This window comes from Marmota monax, unplaced genomic scaffold (assembly GCF_021218885.2).
Source record: "Marmota monax isolate L192 unplaced genomic scaffold, Marmota_monax_Labrador192_F-V1.1 WCK01_AAM20220418_F8-fsc00043, whole genome shotgun sequence".
Taxonomy (NCBI): domain Eukaryota; kingdom Metazoa; phylum Chordata; class Mammalia; order Rodentia; family Sciuridae; genus Marmota; species Marmota monax.
In genome coordinates this window covers 1,489,386-1,499,193 of record NW_026691982.1, presented here as the reverse complement: position 1 = coordinate 1,499,193, position 9,808 = coordinate 1,489,386, and the positions used below count along the sequence as shown (strand labels likewise).

At 39.3% G+C, this 9,808-nt stretch overlaps 1 long non-coding RNA gene across 1 annotated transcript; it reads right to left on the bottom strand.

The window, feature by feature from the left end:
* Positions 1 to 225: 225 nt before the first annotated feature.
* LOC124094228 (uncharacterized) lies at positions 226 to 9,492 on the bottom strand. The gene is made up of 3 exons (XR_006852164.2): positions 9,443 to 9,492; positions 1,660 to 1,729; positions 226 to 898 (listed from the first exon to the last, which is right to left on the bottom strand). It is a non-coding gene; the product is annotated as an uncharacterized LOC124094228 (long non-coding RNA).
* Between the last annotated feature and the right edge of the window lie 316 nt (positions 9,493 to 9,808).

The window sequence follows — 9,808 nt, the reverse complement described above, 5'->3', positions numbered from 1 at the left end:
TCAGCATGATCTACCACTTTGACAAAAATTCATAAATCTCCTGCAATAGAAAATTCTACCGCACAGAACCATTTTATGCAGCAATATAGGTACTTAAAATATTCAGCAACTTTCATCATGTTTTGCCTCTTGGTACATGAGATTTTTATGTATTTAATAGTTACATATGTTATATATTTTAAACAGTATTTTTTACTAATGGTCCCCAACAGTACATTTTTCTCAAACTCTAACATCTGTGTTTTGTTCTTGCAGCTCAGGATGATAATCTTAAACTGAGCACATCCAACCACAGAGGATAGGTTAGTGGATATTTTTCAAAAGTGACTGGACCCAATGATGAAGGCATCAGAAGTTGTCAAGTCTTAGTGACAGAAATACCTCCTTCCTTAGTTTTTGAAGGGCAATTCCGGATCTGGCATCTGAAAGTCTCCCACTGTTGCCAGGTCTGCAGCAGGTACACAGACTCAGAGGAGAGAAGCCATGGGGAATGTTCATTTGTTATTTATTTATAAACTCTCCGTGCCACATCATGTAAAATTAACACCTTTAATGGGCTCCTGCCTCAGTTGCTTGAAGGACGGGCTTTCGTCTGCCAAAGCCACCCACAGGCTTGCAGGCAGTGTGGCTGTGTGTGCTCTGAACTGCTCACTTCATGGAATCCACCTGCTGAAGTCACCCTTGCACTCAGCTGGTCAGCAAAGGTCTGCCCCATTAAAGGGAATGTTCAGGAAGTGGAGTCTTTGGGGCTTTTGTGGCTGAAGATATGAGTGATTACTTTGGAGTGTAAATTCCTCTCTCGATCTGGTTAATGAAGAGATTTACTCCAACATTCATTTATTATAAATTGGGGGGGTGGTGGCTTCTCCCATATGCCAGCATCCAGAGGGTCCCTTTCCTGTAAGAGTTCATAAATAATCAACGTTTACAATGAAAAGGTTTTGTAAGCGTTATCTTTTCCTGTCATAAAAATTCCCTCATGCTTCTAAGGGAAGACCAATATAATTTGCAGACAAAGATTCTGGAACTGAAATAGCTTTAGGTATGGAGAGTGGATGTGTTGGGAATTTTGGAGAAAGATCTCACCTTCTACTCACTTATACCATTGCTACTACTTCTGAGCTGAAAGTTTCAGTCTAATTTTACAGCACTATTCAAATGACGTCTGGCAGAAAAAGGAACACATTTAGTAACTCAACAAGCACTTATCAGCTTACTATGCACTGAAGTGTTGCACTTCATAATTATTAGGCTCTTGAAGAGCTCTTGGTTTAATGGAAGAGAGGAACAAGTGACAGATCATTAAACTTCAAATTATAGTATTATAGTTGAGGCCAGAGTTGAGCGCTAGGGAATTCAGAGGAAAGAGGAATTAATATTTCCCAAAGAAATCAAGACAGGCTTCAAAGAGGTGATATTTGAGCTTGAAGAATGGATAAACACTAGACAAGAAAACAATTGCAGGTAGTTTCCAAGGGAGCAACCTAGGCACAGGTGTAACAACATGTGGCTATGCAAGATGCAAGGCACTAGTAGTGTCCAGTTCTTAACAAGGGAGTAGCATTATTGCTGTCGTATATGTCAGAAAACAAGGAGGGACAGAGAGATCAAATAACCTGTCAGTATTGCAATTCAGACGTAGATCAATTGATTCCCCACCTGTATCCTTGCTTTGACCCTGCAGCATTTAGGGCTCCCTTTCCCAGGGGGTGGAGTGAAGAAGCTGCACCTGTTAGGAGAAGAGTGAGATACAACATGATAGTGAAGTGAGAGGGAAGGCATGTAAGAGTCAGGTTGTGCCCAGATTGTAAAAATCCTGAATGATGTAAGAGATTTATCTATTCATCTATTGAAGGGCATCTAGTTTGGCTCCACAGTTTAGCTATTATGAATTGTGCTGCTATAAACATTGATGTGGCTGGGTCCCTGTAGTATGCTGATTTTAAGGCCTTTAGGTATAGTCTGAGGAGAGGGATAGCTGGGTCAAATGGTGGTTTCATTCCCAATTTTCCAAGGAATCTCCATACTGCTTTCCATATTGGCTGCACCAATTTGCAGTCCCACCAGCAGGGTACCATATACCTTTCCCCCACATCCTCGCCAACACATTGTTGTTTGTCTTCATAATAGATGCCATTCTGTCTGGAGTGAGATGAAATCTTAGAGTAGTTTTGATTTGCATTTCTCTAATTGCTAGTGATGATGAATATTTTTTCATATATTTGTTGATTGATTATACATCGTCTTCTGAGAAGTGCCTGTTCAGGTCCTTGGCCCATTTATTGATTGGGTTATTTGTTTTTTGGTGCTTAGCTTTTTGAGTTCTTTATATACCCTAGAGATTAGTGCTGTATCTGATGTGTGAGGACTGTGGAACCAACCTAGATGCCCTTCAATAGATGAATGGATAAAAAAATGTGGCATATATACATAGTGGAATATTACTCAGCAATAAAAGTGAATAAAATCATGGCATTTGCAGGTAAATGGAGGGAGTTAGAGAAGATAATGCTAAGTGAAGTTAGCAAATCCCAAAAAACCAAATGCCAAATGTTTTCTCTGATATAAAGAGCCTGATTCCTAGTGGGGTAGGGAAGGGGAGCATGGGAGGAATAGACGAACTCTAGATAGGGCAGAGGGGTGGGAGGGGAAGGGAGAAGGTATGGGGTTAGAAATGGTGAAATGTGATGAACATTACTGTCCAAAGTACATGTATAAAGACATGAATTGGTGTGAATACACTGTGTATACAACTGGAGATATGAAAAATTGTGCTGTATATGTGTAATAAGAATTGTAATGTATTCCACTGTCATATATAAATAAAAAATTAATTTAAAAACATTTAAAAAGATATTTAGACTATATCCTATGGCTTTAGGCAATGGGAAGTTGGCTACAGAGGCCTTTAAGTGTGTGTGTGAGTGGGGAGGGATATGGAGTGAATAGGTCATATTTGTGTTTTGGAAGGACAACTACAGTTACATGGTGGCAGATGAACTTTGGAGGTGGGAAGTGGCAGTGGGAGGCTGGGAAAGGGGAGGGCAGTCCTTTGTAAGTTCTAAATTAGGCCTAAACATAGACCTTACATTAATTGTGCTATAGAAATCTAGGATTTAAGATTAATAGACTTTGGAGGTACACAGAACTGCAAATTACGAGCCGTGAGATCTTAAGCAAATTATTTGACCTCCCTTCACATAGTTGCTATGCAAACTTCAGTCTCCTCTTCTACAAGAAGAAAAATAATAGTATCTCCTTCATCAGACTGTTGCAAAGGTTAAAAAGATAATAATCTATGTAAAGCATTTGTCCAGTGCTTGCTTCATTGCAAAAAATTCCTAATTATTGATAGCTATTATTCTAGGAAAGCCCTCCAGGGAAAGTTCCTTTATCAGACAGACTGTTTAGTGAGTTCTCTGTGAAGGCCCAGAGTAAATGCACTCTGCACACTCCCCGGTGTGAGCAGTGGGGCGGCAGGTAAAATGAGCGTGCAGGAGAGAAGTGAAGGTCTAGGCATTTTACCCGAGTGGGAGCTGGGCTTGGAAGCTGTAGAATGATGCCCAGGGCAGGATGGAAAAGAGGAAACCATAATAAGACAGAGGGCAGTCCTTCCTGAAGTGGCACTTGAAATGCACTGGGGCAGTACACAGATGAATAGTTACATTTTGATAGAATTATGTTTATTTTGATTAGTGCCTTTTCCCTTCCATTCACTGTGATGGTATAAAGTGAGTCTATTTTATAAATATTAAGTAAATTATGGTATAGGTGATACATAAATATAGCAAACCTTGTGAATATGGTCTGAAGTTGGTGGATATATGGCACTCAAGAATGTGGCTTTCTCCAGGGCAGAGACTTCATTGTGTGTGTGCCTCTCTCCCTGGTGTGTAGCATGGTGCCTGGTGGAGTGGATGCTCCATAGACAATTGTTTCATTGAACCACACACCCCGTGGGTGCTCCAGGAACGCTCTAAGCTTTAACATGGAGCCCAGCATGCTGCTGCCTTCTTAGGGATTTCCACCATTGATTCTGAAACCTTAGAGTGCATAACATTCTCTTGCTAAGTTTACATTGCATGTGTGAAGGAGGTGAGAGATGCTCTGGGTGATACTGAAAGCGGAATCATCATAAATGATGGAAGCTCAGGCTTAGAGTCACACAGACTCAGGGTAGAATCCCTGCTTTACTATCAACAGCCACTTAATCTTGGTCAATTCATTAGACCATTTTGGACTCAGCCTCCTCATCTATAAAGTAGTCATCAGATAATAAAATACTTTAAACTCAAAGGGTAGCTGTGGACACAAATACAATGATGGGAAATATAAATACAAATATAGCAAGTGGTGGAAAGTACTTGGCATAGAACTTGTCACAAATATCTAGTAAACATTTATGATTATCTCATTAATATCACGCTATCTATGATGCCTGGAAGTTTGTGACTTTGGTAGGTACAATGCATACTTTCTGTGTTTTGAGAGAGAATCGTGGTTCATCTCTTGCCTAGCACAGGGCTGGCACATAAACCTTTGCTGAATATATAAAAGGATGAGTAAATAAACCTTGGAAGAGGATGTGGAAAGAGTTGATTTCAGACAACTTGAAGATAATTCTGGCATGCAGCCTTTGAAAAGCTTCCTAGATAAGATGGCTCATGTTTGCTGAGGTAAAAGTAAATGACCACTCTCATCTAAACAGATATAAACTGACTATTATGGTTTGGGTGTGTGGTGTCCTCCAAAAGCTCATGTGTGAAACAGTGCAAGAACAGTCAGAGGTAAAATGATTGGGTTATTAGAAGCTTAACCTAATCAATGAATTAATTCCTTGATGGGGATTAATAGTGATAACTGTAGGAGGGTAGGATGTGGCTGGAAGAAGCAGGTCATTGGGGGCATGCCTTTGGGATATATATTTTGTATCTGACAAGTAGAGCTCTCTCTCTCTGCATCTGATCATCATGTGATCTGCTTCCTTCTGCCATAATGTTCTGCCTCACCTCAAGCCCTGAGGAATGGAGCCAGCTGTCAATGGATTGAGACCTCTGAAACTGTGAGCCCTCAAATAAACTTTTTCCTCCTCTAAAGTTGTTCTTATCAGGTCTTTTAGTCTGACTAAAACACTGACCAAATGCACATCAGCCAATATTACTTTTGCATTTTTGCATTGCCAGGGGGTATCAGGGTATCTTCCTAACTCTGGGCTCTGAATTTTCTTTTCTTCAAGTATTTTACTTTAGAAAATTTGCTATTGTAAATTCATTCTCTGCTCTTTTGAAAGTTATTATTATTATTTTTTTTTACAAATTAGTAGGTAATATTTTTCTTCTTTCAATGTGTAGGTACATCTTTTTATTTTTTTTTTTAGTTGGACACAATACCTTTATTCATTTATTTATTTTTATGTGGTGCTGAGGATCGAACCCAGGGCCTCGCACATGCGAGGCGAGCTTTCAACCACTGAGCCACAATTCCAGTCCCAGTGTGTCCGTTTTTAATGTTTTTTGTTAATGCTTTACAAGTTAGGTGGGCTTCCTAGTGGGCTCATTGCGATGCAGTCATATATGCACATAACATACTTTGCTCCATTTCATTTCCCACCAGTAATGTTTTTCTTAGGGACTTGGTATCTATCCATTTGGAATGAAATCATGGAAGGTGTTAGCACCCCAATGGTAGGAGCCTAATTTCTATAAGGGTCAACACAGATCCTAATCATAATGACCAACTTCTCCACTAAAGTCCTCCAGCATTTTCCCATTAGTTCACCCCATGGTTAAAAAAAAAAAAAATCCTCCTGACTTTGGTTTCAGTGGAGCTGAGTTCAATCTCTCTTCTGTTGCAATATACTTGACCCCTATTGCCATAACCTTGAACAAAGCCTTCCTTGCCATTTTTAACAAGTGTCTGCTGCAGTTTTTCTTTTACAGTTCTATGAATTAAAAAGGAGGGGCAAAGACCCACCCTGTGAATTTACTGACTATAATTAAGTAGGCTTGACAGCCATCACAATCAATCAGACAGGTCCCATAATACCCAAGGCCTTTTGACACTGAAGTTTCATAATTAATTAATGAGACAGAATAGGGTGTGGGTTGCTCAGTTTTAATCCTCACTGAAGAGGGTGGTGACAGGCCTCAGGCTGAAGACCCTATACTGTGAGGTCAACCAGGACAGAACTCAGCTGCTCCACCTCTCCATCCAGGGCACAACTGATAGTTTGACTTTTTAAAAGCACACTACTGGGCTGGGGTTGTGTCTCAGTGGTAGAGCGCTTGCCTAGCATGTGTGAGGCACTGGGTTTGATTCTCAGCACCACATATAAATAAATGAATAAAATAAAAAGGTTCATCAACATCTAAAAAAATTTTTTTTAAAAGTACACTATTCTAAAAGAGTTAAGAGACCCAAGATATGAACTGGAACAAAAGACAAGTAATTTAAGTTATCTTTGCCAAGTTGGGCTCAGTAAATTCTGGAAATCAGTCAGATAATTGATTTTACATTTTTGTTTATATATATTGTTCAGATCCGACTTCTTGCTGCATTAAGTTTTGAGGGTCATAAGCCAGTTCTTTGTTGGTTTCTCTTTGACTTCGGAATACTATTCATCCTTGAAATACTTCATGGTGCTGTCTCCATCTGAGGGTCCTCCTGTCTTATTGTTCCCCACTCTGATCTTCCTGAAGTCCTCTGGACAGGCCACATGCTCTGCTCCCATGACTACTTTTGCTTTTAGCTCTTCCTTAAATACTGTCTCTGTTCTTCACCTGGCCAACATAGCTGATCCTTGGAAGGCTCTGCCAATCTCACAGAACAGGGATAGGGTCCCCCTCTTGGTGTCCTTAACAATCTTCATATCACCATGGCATGGGGGCTCATAAAGCTCTATCATTGTCACCTCTTTTTGTCCACATCCTCCACCACAGCAAGGACTCCACCCTGTCCATTCTGTATGTCCCAGCAGAGTTTAGGGACCTGGAAGAAGTGCCAGAAAGGCTTTCTGAAGTCACTTACAAATGAGCACCCTCAAGATTTCATGTTCAGTCTGCAAAGTGAAGAGAAAAATAGGTCTGCTTCTAGAAAAGTGGCATCCAAAATGATTACCAGCAGCCATGAAGGCAGCAATTCCCCTAGAGATTCTGGGCTTCAACTAAGTTTTCTTACTTCCCAAAGTAAAAAAAAAATTACTAGTCATGAATTTTGCTAGAGGCAGGGAGAGGACAATGCTTCATTGATCTTAAGGACCTTGAGAGCTCCTACAAAAACTACTGAGTGTGATACTTGCCTGGTGAAGTGACCCGCTTCACCAAAATAGGGAGTTCTGCCTTTAGGTCTTCATCCTTTATTTGGCTGTTCCCAAACCATCCCTGACCATGAGACTCCACATGGGCTTTGTTAATGGCCTGGATTCTAATGAGGAGTGGAGGTTGGCAGCCTGCACACCACAAGTTGGCCAAAGTGCCTTTCCTGTCCTTGTTGGCATCTCACTTCTATACATTATTTTCTTCTCCTAGATGCCAGAGAGCTTCAAAACAGCTGCTCTGCACCATAACTTGGCCAGCCCCGCTGTGGAAGAACACAACTTTCAGGCGCCATGACCATTTTTTTCCTGCTGTGTACAGACTGGTTTGACTGTATGTCTAATTGAAATTCTTCAAGCCCTGGACAAAGCGGGAAAATAATTTGTGTGTATGTGTGTGGGTGTGCACGCACACGCCTCAAAGTGATACTTGAATAAGCACTTGAAGTATTTATTCTGTCACTGTATGGTGCTTTCTCAATTCAGTTTGCTTTGGGGTTTTTAGATATCTTCAACTTGATGACTGGGTGGTTATAAGAAATATTAATGAATTAGCACTTATATTTTATAAAAGAAGATTTTACTAGTGAATACTGACTTTTTAAAAAAATATGATTGAACATAGGTTCTAAGTGTTATTTTGGACTTAAATCTGCCTGGACCAATGACAATGAACTTGATGATAAAGACCCTGTGCATCTTTATTAGAGATAGACAGTAACTCCAGGAACTGAGCTATTGGGAATTAGGGGGCTTGATGGCTGGAAGCCTCCCCCATCAATGTCCGATGTTTCAGTAGAGAAAAGGCAGAGTCCTGGCACCATGTGAAAGACCCTTATGTTGCGGCAGTCCGTACTTCTACAGCCCCATTGGCTCATGGTTCCCTCTTTAACTCACCTTCTTACCTGCTAAGTCCCAGCTCCTTGTCCTCTCCCCACAGTGCCTCCTATATGCTCCCATAGAACCCCATTAGGCTCATTATGCTAGTACAGACAGCACCATATTGTAGTTGTATATTTGCTGTCCTGTCCCCTCACAGGACTGTGAACTCTTAAGAGCAGAAGCTATATCTTATTTACCTTTGAATTTTCAGAAACTACCATAGTCCGTGTTTCAAGATTAGCACTGACTAAATCCATTTTTAAAAGATTCCCGAATAGGAATCTATTATTATTATTAGTTTAACCATATATTTGCATATATTAAGGCACTAATAATATTTTAGGAATTTAGTTTTCAAACATTCACAATCAAAAGTTTTTATCATTTCTTTTAAGAAATCACAAAGACTTTTGTAAAATAGAATAAAGAAAAACCTACTCATATTCCCGTTTTCTTCTTCTTTTGGCAGCATTTTTAAATACTTTATCAGATGAATTTCAGAATAGTTTTATCAAATTTCCTTTCCCCAAACAACTCCCACTGGGACTAGAAATGCATTAACTCTGAAATAGATTTGGAAGGAACTATCATGTTTACAGTTTTTAATCTTCCCATTAGACACATGATTGCTCCTGCCAGTTATGAAAGTTTTCGTATTCTCCTAAAATGCTTGGAAGGTTTTTTTTTTTTTTTAACTAAGATTATTTCAAGTTGCATTGTTTTCGTAGTTTTGAGCTGTGATTTAAAATATCATGATCTTAAGTTTCAGCCAGTTGCTCCCACCAATCCATCTCTCAAAGTGCCTCTCCTCTTCTGAATCTCCAGTCTCCTTGTAGAAATGCCAGAGTTCCAGAGCAGGATGGCAAAACTCTGGGAATCCATCCTGTGTAGGCTTTTGTCCCTCCTCAATACTCTGTTTATAATAAGTTGGAGTTTTTTTTTATCTTGCTTCTGGGTTAGTGTCCTGGGGTGGGGTTCTACAATGGGAGGATCATAAGAGATAAAGAATAATGAATATTTATAGAGCCAAGAAATGATAGTGGATAAAGACTGAACAGACATTTGGTGCCTAAACTTTGATAATATAATGTTTTTCCCCTAAAGCTTCCTGTTACGTATAGATTTGGTTTTGCTTTTGAAAAAGAATTCACCTCAGTAAGCAGATTAAATATCACAGACGAGTATAGTGGTATTGTTGTCGATTTTACTTTCTTCAAAGATCTTTAAAAAAAATATGGTATGACTCACTCATGTTTTTCTGATGAAACTGCTGAATTCAGCCCATACTGTCAACCTGTAGAGACATGAGCAAATAAATAGTTGTAATGTTAAGTCACTTGAATTTTGTGGTATTTTGTTAATGCTGCAAAAGCTAACTAATACATTTTACTTATGTTTAATTACCTTCCATAACCTGTGAAAAGACAATATTTGGGAAGTAGTAGCATTACATTATGTTTATTGAATACATAATTGAATGAATGAATAAGTAAATGAATGAAATGGTACAATCATATAACTTTTTTAGTCAAAATCCAATTTTAAAAAAGTCCATCTTGGTTTTTTATGTTTTTGTGTTTTGATCTTCAGAGAATCAAACCCAGGACCTTCCTA